Source organism: Chanodichthys erythropterus, chromosome 21 (assembly GCF_024489055.1).
Source record: "Chanodichthys erythropterus isolate Z2021 chromosome 21, ASM2448905v1, whole genome shotgun sequence".
In the NCBI taxonomy this organism is placed as follows: Eukaryota; Metazoa; Chordata; class Actinopteri; order Cypriniformes; family Xenocyprididae; genus Chanodichthys; species Chanodichthys erythropterus.
Genome location: NC_090241.1, coordinates 813,996 through 830,239, shown reverse-complemented (window position 1 = coordinate 830,239; position 16,244 = coordinate 813,996). Strand labels below are relative to the sequence as shown.

Genomic DNA, 16,244 nt, shown 5'->3' with positions numbered 1-16,244 from the left:
GTCTCTCCGCAGATGGAACCAGTTGGATCTGGCGATCGTCCTGTTGTCTGTGATGGGAATCACTCTGGAGGAGATCGAGATAAACGCTTCACTTCCCATCAATCCCACCATCATCCGCATCATGAGGGTCCTGCGTATCGCCCGCGGTGAGCTCGCAAACACATTTCACACGCGGCGGGAATTCAAACGTGATTGGCATAAAATAAAGAAAAGTACAGATCAATTTTAAAATCATTAAAAATGAATGCGAGGGAAACTCTGGAGCTTCTGCTGTAGGTATTGAATGTAATTTGGACTCTAACTGGACAATAAGAATGTTGTTTCATGTACTTTTAATGTATGTTTTCTGTTCATTCAGAAGCTCTTTTAATGATTTACACTGAAACACAATGTGGATCTGATGGACGTTCTTTGTTTTGTTTGGAAAAACTGCTAAATAAAACATATTATATAAAAATATATATATATCAGTATTAAAATTAAAGAAAAGACAAAAAATTAAAAATAAATAAAGCAAAGATTATTGGAATATGTTTTACAAGAAAACCCTATTTCAGTCTTTTTACTACAAAATGTCACACATGTTGCAATTCAGACTTCACAAAGTTAGAATAAAGATTTTATAAATCAGAATTCGGTTGTTATTTCGCAGAAATGCGACTTTTTATCTTGTAATTCAGACTTTATAACTCACAAAGTAAGACTTTATATATCACAATTCTGACTTTATTTCACAGAATTGCAACTTTTTTCTTGCAATTTTTTGCAATTCACACTTTATAACTCACAAAGGAAGAATTACAATTTTATGTATCACAATTCTGACTTTATTTCACAGAATTGCGACTTTTTACCTCGTAAGTTGAAATCTCACAATTCGGACAATTCACAACTTGCAATTGCAAGAATTGTGGGTTAATATCTCACAATAATTTACACTGAAACACAATGTGGATCTGATGGACGTTCTTTGTTTTGTTTGGAAAAACTGCTAAATAAAACGTATTATATAAAAATACATATATCAGTATTAAAATGAAATAAAAGACAAAAAATGTGTTATATTTTCGTTTAGTTTGCACTGTAAAAAAATGTTTTTTTGAAGTTGTAAATAAAGCAAAGATTACTGGAATATGTTTTACAAGAAAACCCTATTTCAGTCTTTTTACTTCAAAATGTCACTGCTATTTCAATGTGTTATTTGCCGTTTATTTGTGAAATTTGTTAGCAATTTCTGAGTGAAAATTGGACAGATGTAGAAACAATGTTATTGTAAGTAAATGAGCATTATAATCACTGACAATCAGAAGTGAAAAAGTGCAAAACAAAACCTAAAGCAACAAAAGTGTGTGAACAGCAGGAGGACTCATCTGATACAGTCCATCAGCTGATCAGCTTCACCGTCGGCACGGAAACCGTCTGCCATAGATGTGATTGTGATCTTCATTTAAAGAAACTCTGAGATGATTCTGGTTCTATGTTTTTGTCTCAATTTCACAGTTCTGAAATTGTTGAAGATGGCCACAGGAATGAGAGCGCTGCTCGATACCGTGGTGCAGGCTTTACCGCAGGTACACACACACACACACACACACAACAATAATGAAAGACTGAAGGTCAGGTGATCTGGATGGTGTTTGTCCAGTTAAACCTGCTCAAACATTCAGTGTGATGATAAAAACACATGATTTCTGTCTTCTTACTTTCTATATAGATTCACAATTCTGAGAAAATACCTGTTGAAATAACCAGTTGTCCAGTTTGCATGCAAACCAATAACCTGACAACACAAGTAAAATGTGTTTACAAGACTTTATTAATAAATCAGGTTATTTCCAGGTAGTGATGTCAAAACGTAGGTAGCAGGTCAGAGTATTTAATTTGTCATGTCAGTCATGATGTTAAATAAAGCAAGAAGAGTATTGCAACATGTCAGCGGAAATCTTCCGGCTCATACATGATCCTCTCATGCAGTTACAGATGCAGTTTTGACTGGACCACTTCTTCTTGAGATCAGAGCACTTTGATCATTTGAGTTGGTGATATATTTCCTCCTCTCTTACTGAAAAACCATGAGCTTAAATCCACAGTAAGGTCGTGTTCCTGTCACATTATCTCACATGCGCACTTCAATAAACCGACAGAAAGCAGATTAATTCTGTACATGCTGGGCAAACATCACGCTGTGTCGATCGGTTTATGACCTTACCCTGATAAAGGAAAGCAGGTTAACTCGTTCATGATCATGTGTTGACATCTTATTAAGCGTTCATGAACACACTCACTGTCTGAACAGACGGATCGGAGGTCAGGAGCTGATCGGGATGTTCATTTTGGATTTTTCCCTAACCGAAACCTGAAGCTCGTTAACGGATCATTAACCACTAACCGACAAGATTATGTTAAATTAGAATTAAATTTGAATGAAATTGTGTCTGTGACCCATTAAAAACAGGTTTAGTTTTACATGTGTCCAAATAGCAACTGAACATGAGGATTCACACTTCACCGCTTCTGCACTGTAAAAAATTACTGTGATTTTAACAGTAAAAGAAACTGTTGGTTTACAGAAAGTTTCTGTACTATATACGGTGAATAACTGTAATAGATCTAATGGTACATTTAATGTAATTTTACAGTAAAATACCGTTAAATTCACAGTTTTTGAGAGTGAAAAATAACAATTCATTGTAAAATTTACAGTGAAAAACCATAAATTGACTTACCCACAATTCCCTGCGTGACACTTCACATTTGATATATTTTTCGTTGAATAGTTTTTCTCATTTTTTTCTAATCAGTTATGTACATTAGGGTTTTATGTTACATCTAATGTTGTGAAATTAATGTTTATTGCATTTTTAAAATGATGTGTTTAGTGTGTGTGTGAATGACACTGTGTGCTCCTTCCATATGTTAGTGTTGTCCTTCTCAGTTTGTGATGAACTTTGATTCATCATGTGACTCTCATCAACACTGTGTTTGGTGACTCTCAGTGTATTATAAAGGTACAAAACAGATATTAGTACTTCATTAGGTTGGTAAATTAACATTATATCAGTTAATGAAATACGTTATTTTAACCGATTTTATTTACGTCGCTACTGTATTTTTTACGGTAAAGTTCTGGCAACCACAGCTGCCGTTTTTTTTACTGTAAATTTTACTGGGATTTTTTTTTTACAGTGTGTGAACAGAGAAAAACTGAATTAAAGCATATGTATAAAAGGAATAAATATGCAAAATATATTTAACATAAATAATTAAAAGATTAACAAAATGGGGAAAAAATGTGCAACAATTAGTTGGCCTGTATTCTGAGTTTCTGATTTCTGACAAACAACACTGTAAAAAAAAATCCCGTTGTTTCTACAGAAAAATACCAACAGCTGTGGTTACCAGAACAATACTGTAAAAATGACATCAAACCGTAAACATACTTACGGAGTTACATGTGAATTTTACATTTTAAATATGTATATCTAACATTGGATTTCAGTACACTGTAAAAAAAAATCCCAGTAAAATTTATGGTAAAATAACATATTTCATTAACTGATATAATGTTAATTTACCAACCTAATGAAGTACTAATATCTGTTTTGTACCTTTATAATACACTGACAGTCACCAAACACAGTGGTGATGAGAGTCACATGATGAATCAAAGTTCATCACAAGCTGAGAAGGACAACACTAACATATGGAAGGAGCACACAGTGTCATTCACACACACACTAAACACATCATTTTAAAAATGCAATAAACATTAATTTCACAACATTAGATGTAACATAAAACCCTAATGTACATAACTGATTAGAAAAAAATGAGAAAAACTAAGAAGAAACAGAGTTATTTCAACGAAAAATATATCAAATGTGAAGTGTCAATTTACGGTTTTTCACTGTAAATTTTACAATGAATTGTTATTTTTAACTTCCAAAAACTGTGAATTTAATGGTATTTTACTGTAAAATTACATTAAATGTACCATTAGATCTATTACAGTTATTCACTGTATATAGTACAGAAACTTTCTGTAAACCAATTAACAGTTTTTCACCGCAGCATTTTTACAGTCTTTTACTGTTAAAATCACAGTAATTTTTTTACAGTGTTCATGGAAAAGAAACCAAATGATGGAGTATTTTAAGTTGTTTCTGCTGTCAGAAGGAAAAAGTTCAAGTGATTGCACAGATCACCTCACACACACACACACACACACACACACACACACACACAACTTGACATCACAGCCTGTTCATTACCCAAATAAAATACAGTCAACCAAACATATAAAGAGTTACACTTTCTTGCACATATTTGAGCATATGAAGGATGGTGTTTTATGTGGACATTGTAATACAAGTGAAGTGCAAACCTAGTTTACATAATAATGTTTTAGCATCCAAATACATTGCAAATATGGAAACATTTGCATTCGTGCTGAACGAGCGAGGTTGTCTGTGTGATCCCAGCGCCGGTTTCTGTTTCAGTTTTGCTTTAAAAGAATTCGTTTTGGAATGACTCTTTCAGTCCTGAAGATGTCGAGAAGCCGTGTGAACGAAGCGTCAGAGGCGTCTCATCATGTCGTTTCACGAGTCATTGAGTGTTCAACACGGCTGTGAGCGCCTCTCGTGGCTCATTTCATGCTCACAAAGTTAAACAGATGGTGTCGATCTACAAACCCTCTTTAACTGGATGAACCGAACCGCATTAATGACACTTCAGTCCTTTAAATGTGTCGATAATAACTTGTGATTTGAAAACTGCATTGATATAAAACCACAGAGTTCAGAGGAGTATGTGAGGAATAACATGAAGTAAGCTGTTGTTTTCTCCATCCGTCACTCGCTGGGCTCAGATGGGCTTCTGGAACTTGTAATGGAAACGAATTAACCTTGAATATAAGCAATAAAGCAGCTGTGGGGGAATAATCACACACGCTGACCAGCGCAAACCTCATTCTGGGAATTAAATGAGTTTCAGTGTCGACGGCTGCTTTAGTGCTACACACACACACACACACTGCTTTATGATCGTCGTGTTGTTCAGCTGTGTGTGTTTCGTTCAGGTGGGGAATCTGGGTTTGCTCTTCGTTCTGCTGTTCTTCATTTACGCGGCGCTCGGAGTCGAGCTGTTTGGAGAACTGGGTGAGAGGAAAACACCTCACATCTTCACAGCACTCTTCTGTAAGATGCATTATTTATTCAGCAAGGACACATTAAATTGATCAAAAGTGACATTTATAATGTTATTTCAAATAAATTCTGTTCTTTTGAACTTTCTATTCATCAAAGAATCCTGAAGAATAAAATGACGGTTTCCACAGAAATCTGAACTGTTTTCAACATTAATAATAATCATAAATGTTTGTTGAGCATCAAATCATCATATCAGAATGATTTCTGAAGGATCATGTGACACTGAAGATGCTGAAAATTCAGCTTTGATCACAGGAATAAATTACACTTTACTATATATTCACATAGAAAACAGCTGATTTACACTGGAATAATATTTCACTGTTTTACTGTATTTTTGATCAAATGAATGCAGCTTTGGTGAGCAGAAGAAACTCTTTCAAAAACATTCAATTCCAAATTTTAGGGTATATATGAAGAAATGAAAATAAAATGTGATTAATTCATGAGGTAATTCTTTAAGACTTTCCCGTTTTTTCTGTCTCAGTGTGTAACGTTGAATACCCGTGTGAAGGGATGAGCCGACACGCCACGTTTGAAAACTTCGGCATGGCGTTCCTCACCCTCTTCCAGGTTTCTACAGGAGACAACTGGAACGGCATCATGAAGGTAGAGCTCCACAAACCCTGAACTGTAGCTGTAAAACACTTCATTCAATCACTGAATAGAAAGTGTTGATTTTCTTCTTCCTTTGTGGTGGAATCAGTGTGCAACGTTATTTCTTCATTTCAAAGCTCCTCTTTAGACATTCTACTATAACGTTGCAACTCCATGTGAACAATACCCGAACCCTCACAGTCTACTAATACTGTAGTAAGAGTTAGTTGACATGGAGTTGCAACGTTATAGTTAGTAGAGGACTATGGAAATAAAGTGTAACTTTTCTTTATTTTGTCAAACAGGAGCTGAGTGATAGATTCCTGCTTCATAAATGCCTGTAAAATTGCAATGATGAATCATTTTCAAAGTAAATTATGCTGAATTAAAACAAGACAGCATAGGATCACCATAGGTGAATAGGGTAGAAATGCAACTAATAGAAATCACCTGATTGATTACATTAAAAATTGCAAAAAAAATATCTGTATTGCAATTTTTCTGAAATGCAAAGTCTAAATATGCAAATAAGACATTAGATAATTAAATATGCACTTATATGCATACATTTCCAGAACATAAATCTGAACATTGGAGGAATCCAGAATCAAAATTCGTCTTTGATTTTGCTGACATACTAGAGTTAAAGGTTTTTACAGACAGCAAACAAACATGTTTTTAGGAATAAAATATTGTATAAATCAGGCAAATAATATATATGTAGAATAGTAGATATGAATGAAACTGTGAAGTTTGGAGTGTGTGAAGCTGCTGAAATGTCTTTCTTGCCTTTAAAGAGAGGGATTGAGATTGAAATCTACAGATAAAATGCAATAAAATAAACACGTTTTCTTTCCACTATAGTCTGAAACAAAGTTATGAAAAGCTAAAATCTCCAAACTGACTAGTGCATGAAAAAGGTTTTGCTTGTAGCAAAAATATAAAATGAGCATCAAATAGGCATTAAAGCCTGTTTAAATCAGATGTGACACTCTTCTCCTAACCATCTGTGCTGCATGTGAGATTTTCTGTTGATTTCATGGTGTCTATTTTGGCTGCATCACACTGTAATCACAGTCGGGCTCGCGCCGGGTCAGTTTTCTGTAAGCGCTGTGACTGGAGATGAATCTGTGTGCTCACAGGACACGCTGCGCGAGTGTCCGCCGGGCGACAGCTACTCGTGTAACTCCAGCCTGCAGATCATCTCGCCCATGTACTTCGTGAGCTTCGTGCTGACGGCTCAGTTCGTCCTGATTAACGTGGTGGTGGCCGTGCTGATGAAACACCTGGACGACTCCAATAAGGAAGCGCAGGAGGACGCGGAGATGGACGCGGAGATCGAGATGGAGCTGGCGCAGGGCGGGCTGTGCTGCCTGGGCCGTCTGGACCGCCTCGCCGGGGCCGATGGGAGCGAGAGGGCCGCGGGGAGCTGCGGGAACAGACACGCGGCCACAGCTGCGGTTCACACGAGCCAGAGCGGACACACGCCGCGCAGAACCGCGCCAGACACACTCCAGCAGAGGAGACTCTACTCACCGGCACAGGTCCAGCACTTACACACCATCACAGCACGGGTCATTCACAGTCAAAACATTTGATTTACGTTCTCATCAGTCCCTGTGTGTGTGTGTGTGTGTGTGTGTGTCTATATTGAGATGATAATATTCCTCCATAATCTCACTGTTAAGGGTTTATTTCTACAGTCATGAATCTCTCATGAGTCATTACACTGAGTGATTGTACATTTCCTTTCTGACATCTGATGTCCTGCAGGGATCGTGTGTGTGTGTGTGTGTGTGTGTGTGTGTGTGTGTGTGTGTGTGTGTGTGTGTTAACGGAGACGTATCATGAGTCATCAGAGGAAATGAAGTCGCAGCTGAAACACAAACAGTCTGTCCACACATGATGAACCGTGAATCACACACTGAACCGACGCCTCGTTCACACTGACGGTGATTCACCGCTGGACTTCAGCTTCAGATCTGGCTGTAGTTTTAAACAGTCTGATCATGAACAAGATGCATTGTGGGTAGAAATAAGATGTCACTGTAATTCAACAGGGAATCTGTTTTATTGCCACTAAAATTTCACAAGAATGAACAGAAACAAAAGTATTTACAGCCACGGTATCTCAGGCGTTTTTGATTCCTTTACTCCTATTAGTTGCTGCTTCATTTACATATTTAATTACACATTGCATTCATTTACAGTTTGAACCCCTGATACATCACAGACCGTGGCTGTCATTCAAATCAAATTCTCATTAGAAATCAAACCATGATGGCTCATCCAATCCAGGGTTATTATAGCTGACTAAATCTAAAAAAAAACTTTTGTTACTTGAAATAAAGTAGACTTAAACTGATTTTTTTTTAAATTTATATAAAATAAAATACAAAAAAAAAAAAACTTAAAGGGGTCATGAATTGAGAAATCAACTTTTGATTTATAAGAGCTCATTGTACTATAAGAATATCCTGTAAGTTTCAGTAATGAAAACGTCCTTGTTAGTCCAATAAAAGCTTTTATTGACAGCAGATCCAGAGAACGACTGATCCTGTCATAGATGGTGAAACTCCGCCTCCACAGAAGAAATCAACACCTACTCCATCATTGCATCATTAGCCCCGCCCACTGGCGTGTGAGTGAGATGAGGAGGAGAGAAGAGCGATACAGGACTAAAATAACATTACCTTTCAAAGGATCCTAATGCAGGAATATGGTTATTTATTTTCAACAATGTGAATGTCTCAGTTGAGCTTTATTTATTTGTGTTCGGTTCATTTCACTGTGGATTCTTTGGTAAATCAATCACATTTCAGTGCAAACACAATATGGACTCGACAGTAATGCAACAACATGTCAGTAACTGTGTTCATTCTAATGCCTGATCTGATATTAATGGTTCATGTACAGTCACATGATCTTTGTGTCAGTAAATCAAACCAGTGACTAAACGCTCAACTTCACCTTGTTTCTCTTAGTAGGATGAAAATAATCTGTTGTTTAAACAGTGATTAAATTATATAAAGAAAATGATCAAAGAACGCTCCCTTTACAATCGCTGGAGCTGTCAATCAAACAGAGTTTATCAGTGACTGAGTTCTGGACTCGCACCAAAACTCGTGCTTTATTCAATGAATCTCTTAGTTATATCGAGTTTGGCACTGTCAGAAAGCATTCGTTAGTGTGCAGAAATTGAGTTTCAATGACGAGATCATGCGCTCAAAACATGTCTGTGATCGGCTACAATGATCATCACTGCAACCTTTCATGCCACGATCTAAATATAATGCTATAATCAACACTTTTCACCATTAGTTAACCTTGAGAGCTGTAACAGTATAAATGTGCTAAAGTTTTCAAGAGACTAATATTAAGCCATTTCATATGCAAAGATGTCAGCCAATCACAGCAGTGGGCGTTTCCACTGAAGTCTCACAGCAGACACGCCCCTTAAAACAGAGCGCTCAAATCAGAGGATAAAATCAGGGAGGAAAAATGCCTTTTATTTTTACACTATGACATTTTTTGCTGTAAAAAGCATACTAACATTATAAGTGCAGCCCAGGAAACATTATAAAACAACACAGTTCATGACCCCTTTAAACTTTTTTATATCAGCTACATTTTTCATTTTTAATTTGTTTTAACTTGATGTACTAAAATAACTGAAATTAAAACTAAAATAAATGAAAACAAAAACTAATAAAAATAAATGTAACTAAAATTAAAATGAATGAATAAATAAAAACTAATTCAAAATAATGCAACACTTTACAATAAGGTCTCATTTGTTATAATTCATTAACTAACATGAACTACAAATGAGAAAAACGTTTGCACGATATTAACCTTTGTTAATGTTAGTTATTAATAATGTTAATATTAAATCAAAGCTCATTTACTAATGCTAATAATAAATGCTGTATAATTATTTTTCATTGTTAGTTCATGTTAAACAAATGAAACCTAATTGTAAAGTGTTGCCAAAATATTAATAAAAACTATAAGAGTAATTCACTGATACTAAAACAACACCGATCCAAATCAATTTAAACATCACTGATTTAATTAATTTAATAGACTGGTGATTCTCGTTGTCTCACTGAGAGATGGTGTGTTCTCGGATCATCCGGAGCGACGCGGGAGGTGTGGATGGAGTTCATCCATCTAACTAAAGTTCTTACTGATTGATCCGTCCACACGCTTGAGCGCTTCACTGAACACACACACACACACACACACACACACACACACACACACACACACACACATGTCAGATATACAGACATCTCCAAAAATAGTGCAAGAAAAAACTAAGAAAAATAGACTTATTTTTTATTATTCAGTGTGTGTCGACTGATCTAACATGAATGTGTGTGTGTGACAGGAGAACCAGTGGCTGGAGAGCGTCTCTCTGCTGATGAAGGACTCTCTGGATGGAGAAATGCAGATGATTGACAATCTATCAGGATCAGTGTTCCATCATTACTGCTCTCCACCAATCAGACGAGACGGCAGGAGCCAATCAGGAGAGGTCAGGATACAAAGACAAATTTTATACTTCCTAAAACTCCAAAGTACTCACTAATTCAGGGATTCCCAAACCCCTTGGACAAAGAGCAAATAAACGTGACGTGATGCCGGTGAATCTGAGCTGGTTCAAACATCTCAACATCACTGTGATCAGATGCTTTCTGAACTGCTGTTTTTCACCGCTGTCATTTTTATTGTGTGTTTGTTTTGTTATTAAGAGGAAAGTTCGCAGCACATATTTATATATTCATCTACATATTCATTAACAGTTCCAACTTCTTTTTACCCCTAAACAAGGTACGAAAAGTAACTTTGCAGTGAGTATATCTGGGTATTTATAGCTGGAATGTTAATGAATCATTCAGTGGAATCAGAATCGTTTGATTTGATTCTCATCCCTCATGAAGCCCGACAGACACGACATGAATGTTCACGTTTGCATGAAATAATCATCATGGCTGAATATATTATATGTAAGACTGATTCTAAATGAAATGAACATGGATACAGCAACTAAAACATGAGGATTCACTGAATATTTATACATAAAGTGTGAAATCTCATTCTGTCTGATTTTAAGAACAGATGCAGTGTTTCAAATCCTGCCCGTGACGGATTGTACTGAGTGTGTGTCTGTGAATGTGAGTGTGTGTGCATGCATTAGGTCATGTGATCGTTCTGATCCCTGCATGCATCAGTGTTTGACAGCTTCCTGCGGTGAAGGTGTGTGTTTTGTAGATCCGGCTGGCGGAGGTCGAGCAAACGTCTCTGATGTCAGAGCAGCTGTCAGATAAATCCTCATCACCGGCTCTGCCTGATGACATCAGCCTGGACGACCGCAGCGTGTACCAGCTGCTGGACAGAGACTTTAAGGTGTGTGTGTGTGTGTGTGTAACACACTCCAGCTCACAGCGCTGTGTGACAGTGATCCTGCTCTGCATTATCATACTGATTAATCATTATTGGCATTGGTAATTAACTGATAAGTGATTGTGGACTCTCGGGTGGATGTGTGAAGCTCCTCTGGGTTCATCTCAGCTGGATGTTCTCGCTTTATCTGTGTTTCTGCTGTCAGACTCGACTCGGCTCCTGTGGAGACTCTCACGAACATGTTTGGCTTGCTCTGAACACTTTAAAGGAACAATTCACACTTATGTTGTTTCAGACATGTTTGACTGAAATAATAGCATTCAAAATTTGGGGTCTGTAAAAAAATGTTTTTGAAAGTAGTCTCTTTGCTAAAATACAGTGAAATATTATTCCAGTGTAAATCAGCTGTTTTCTATGTGAATATATAGTAAAGTGTAATTTATTCCTGTGATCAAAGCTGAATTTTCAGCATCATTACTCCAGTCTTCAGTGTCACATGATCCTTCAGAAATCATTAAAAATATTTCTTATTATTATCATCAATGTTGAAAACAGTAATATTTCTGTGGAAACCATCATACATTTTATACTTCAGATTCTTTGATGAATAGAAAGTAAAAAAACAAAAACAAGAACTTTTATTTGAAATAGAATCTTTTGTAACATTATAAATGTCTTTACTGTCACTTTTGATCAATTGAATGTGTCCTTGATGAATACAAGTATTATTTTCTTAAAAAAAAAAAAAAAAGGATTCTACTGACCCCAAAACCACATTAGTGTATAAACAATAATAGTAACTCAAATAATAACCGCTCGTTGGAATCTATCATTATCATATTTATAATTTATTTTTAAAAGCCTTTATTTCTACATGACTATAAACAATAGATTAGAAGAGGCTCCCCTCTGCGTTTCAGCAAAGGCCTGAAGATAGGAGTCTCTTTTTATCCATTGTTTATAGCCAAGTAAAAATAAAAACTTGTTCATTTTATCAAGTGTGCCAGGGAAAAATAATTAATTAACATTTGCTACTTTTTAATCTGTACTTAGAAATTGATGTCCTTTGCATTTATTTTTTGTTTTTAATGGGGAACACAATAGAAGTCCACTGCAGCACTCAAATCTCATTCAGTCCTGCAGCGTCACACTGTAGGTACAGTGAGATAATAGTGTGTGTGTGTGTGTGTGTGTCCAGGAGGAGCAGGGCAGCGGTGACCTGAGCACAGAAGAGGTCGTGAGCAGAAGCGTTCTCCTTCAGAGCGAGGCGTCCAGCCCAGGAAGAGACAGACAGGAAGTGCGGCGTGAGACGGGTCATTGGCTCCAGTCTCCAGCTCATGCTGGAGGTCAGACTCCATCTGTGTGTTCTGAACACCAGAGCAGCTCTCTTGAAGGCCGTTTACATCAGATGTGTTTTTACTCTTTAAGAGGCCGAGCTAAGAAGCATCTTGTGTTATGTTCCATTAATCCATCCAGCTTTTTCCTGAACACCCTAACAATGCCAACACCCTAGTAAGCAGCTTGGAACCATGTACAACACCATAGCAACACATTGGAAAATGGTCAGAACACCCTAGCAACACCCCATCAACCATATAGCAAACTTTCAACAGCAACAGAGAACAACCTGTTTAACATCTTGCAACCAGACCAAACAACCTTGCGACCACCCAGAGTGCCCTACTTTCTTCATAGCAACACCTTAGCAACCACCCATAACACTGTAGCAACTCTATAGCAACCACCTAAGATAACCAGATAACCATCAGCAACACTTTTACAACCATCAAGATTACCCTAGTAAGCATCTTGCAACTATCTACAGCACTATAGTAACCGCATAGCAATGCCTTGGAAAATGGTCAGAATACCTTAGCAACACCCCAACAACCATATAGCAAACTTCTAACAGCAACACAGAACAACCTAGTTAACATCTTACAACCAGACCAAACACCCTTGCAATCACCCAGAGTGCTCTACCATCTTTATAGCAATACCCTACCAACTCCATAGCAACTGCATAGCAACGCCTTGGAAAATGGTCAGAACACCCCAGCAACCATATAGTATACTTCTAACAGCAACACAGGACAACCTAGTTAACGTATTGCAACCTCACTAAACACCCTTGCAACCACTCAGAGTGCCCTACCATCTCCATAGCAACAACTTAGCAATCACCCATAACACCCTAGCAACTCCATAGCAACCACTCGGAATAACCAGGCAACCATCAGCAAGAATTTCGCAACCCTCCAGATCACCCTAGCAACTACCCAGAACACCCTAACAATACCAACACCCAAGTAAGCAGCTTGCAACTACGTACAACACCATAGCAACTGCATAGCAACGCCTTGGAAAATGGTCAGAACACCCTAGCAACACCCCAGCAACCACATAGCAAACTTCTAACAGCAACACAGAACAACCTAGTTAACGTCTTGCAACCAGACTGAACAACTTTGCAACCACTCAGAGTGCCCTACCATCTCAATAGCAACAACCTAGCAACCAACCATAACACCTTAGCAACTCCATAGCAACCACCCGGATTAACCAGGCAACCAGTAGCAACACTTTCACAGCCCTCTATATCACCCTAACCCCCACCCAGAACATCCTAACAATGCCAACAACCACATACAACATCATACCAATGGTCAGAACACCCTCGCAACACCCCAGCAACCATATAGCAAACTTCTAACAGCAACATAAAGCAACCTAGTTAACGTCTTGCAACCAGACCAAACAACTTTGCAACCACCCAGATCCTTGCAATCTGTTTATCTGTTTGTCTGAGAGACCTCATGGCAAAAAAAGGCTGTAAAAGCCAAAGGCTATTAAAACCTCTTCAAACTTTCTGGTTAGACTTGTCTTTTTTTTTTTTTTTAAATCTGGTTTTGAAAGAACCTCCTTCAAAGAACAGTTACGATGTGTTAATGTAAACGCACAACTAGTCACATTTTGAAAAGAAGTAGTTTTGCACAACAAATTGAAGTGAAACACCTGTTGTGTTCAGCTGATGGTTTGTGTGTGTGGCAGATGTTAGTGGAGGAGACAGCCAGACATCTTCACCTCTCTTTCATCTCCCAGCGGAGTTCTTCCACCCCACCACCGCTGCGATCCCCCAGGGCAGCCCAGCCACCGGAGCGGCCCAGCCGGGCTCCAGACATGCATCTCCAGCCTCGTGGGCTTCTCTTAGGTCCCCAGGGGCCAACAGCAGGGTCATGTGCTCACAGGTAAGACCCGGCACACGTACAACATAATCAGGACTTACAGTCAAGTGTCTAGAAGCCAAAATAAGGATGAAGGGGTCTCGTGTAGACAGACTTTGGCTTCAGGCATGCTTGGCTCCCTGTAAGTTGAGTAAAACCCACCGATCAGACGTCAACCAGTTTTACACTTCTACCTGCTTATCCCTTTGCTGTGATGCTGGTTTGTTTCTCCTTCCAGTGACTCTTTTGTTGTTTCTTACTGCAGACATCCCACAGTAACTCCTCTCTGGCCACGGGCAGTTCCGTGGGCAGCCTGCAGACCACGCTGGAGGAGGGCGTCTCCCCGCCAGGAGATCCGACGCTGCCTTTAGTCTGCAGAACCCACATTCCCCCTCCAGAACTCACTCAGAGACCTCGTACTTCACAGACTGCGTTCAACCTCCAGGCCACCAGGGGGCAGCAGAGGAGTCAGGGCAAATACAGTGACTGCACAAACCCTAACTGGATCCGACGGGACTCCACAGAACCATCAGATGAGGACATGGGAGTTAGTCCTGGAGGACTCGGTCAGGCTGGTAACCCTGAACAGTTGTCGGATAACCTGAGTAGCTTCTCTCTGACCTCTCTGCACCCGCCCGACTCGCTGGCGCCGCCGCTGGCCAAGAAGTGCAACAGCACTGGGAGCTTAGTACAGGGGAGCCTAGCCGTCCAGAATAAAGATGGGAGGTGCTTTTACGGATTCAACCCCTGGACTGAAGCGACAAGTGAGGAAACGGAGAGGGAGGCGTCACCCATTGGTGCCAAGACGTGCAGCCAGACTGTGGGTTCCAGCTGCCGTAAGAACAGATGAAATGCATGCTTCGGTCCAGGTATGGGACGATGTTTGATCTGTTCTCTGAACTCGTCTCCACATTTCTCTTGAGTGACACATCTGTTTCCTGCCGTGCTATTCGAAACTCACAGCCGCGGCAGCACAGTGTTGTTTCTTCTTCAGGGCATTACACTGGACGCCTCAGAGGAGATGCAGTAGACATGGAGTAGCGTTCTACAACATGAACTGAGGAACTCATAGGCAAAAACAGACTTAACTACCCCACCAGCCTGAGTGTGTAGCGATCTTTAGGTCACACTGGGCGTGTAGCATGTGACGCATTCAAATGCAGAAAGCTGTGTCATGTCGAAATTACTGCCATTATTCTGTACTGTGGTTACGAAAATAATTTTCTTCTTCAGCATTTTTGTCTTGCGTTCCAGTAACAGTGAGACACTGTGTAGGATAAGACTTATTTTCAGAGAAATTTGTTGGCAACTTGTTGACTAAATTTAGTTTGTATTGACTTTTTATCCAAGACGAATTCTCTGGATGACGTTTAAATACTGGGAAACAAACAAAAATACTGAACAAGACAAGAGGTGTGTCTGAAATCTCATACTATGTACTGCATTTGATGGGAAATTAACTTTGAGACCATTAAAAATTAAGTTTGAATCAAAGAAATCCGGATGAAATACCTGCCATGTTGTCATTAGCTATGTTTCCTACCAATGTCGCAAAATTGAAATATCGCATAAAACATTTGCGAATAAAGCAGCGTTTCCATCCCATGTGTTCAAGAGAACAAAATCATCACTCCCTGGGAAATTGCCGCAAAATATCTGCAATAAAAACATAAGTTTCTTCAATCAGTCCTCCTCCATCATAAATGAGTTTGTCTCAGAGCATCAGACGAAACACGATAAACGCTGTCATGTGATCTTGCGTTCGGATGCTGGTGTTTGGGAACACAATCGTGTGAAACGCTTCTGG

The 16,244-nt window shown here is 38.8% G+C and overlaps 1 pseudogene; it reads left to right on the top strand.

Moving 5' to 3' along the window:
• Positions 1–15,946, top strand: part of LOC137010535 (voltage-dependent T-type calcium channel subunit alpha-1I-like) — a 68,082-nt pseudogene extending 52,136 nt beyond the window's left edge.
• Positions 15,947–16,244: the final 298 nt, after the last annotated feature.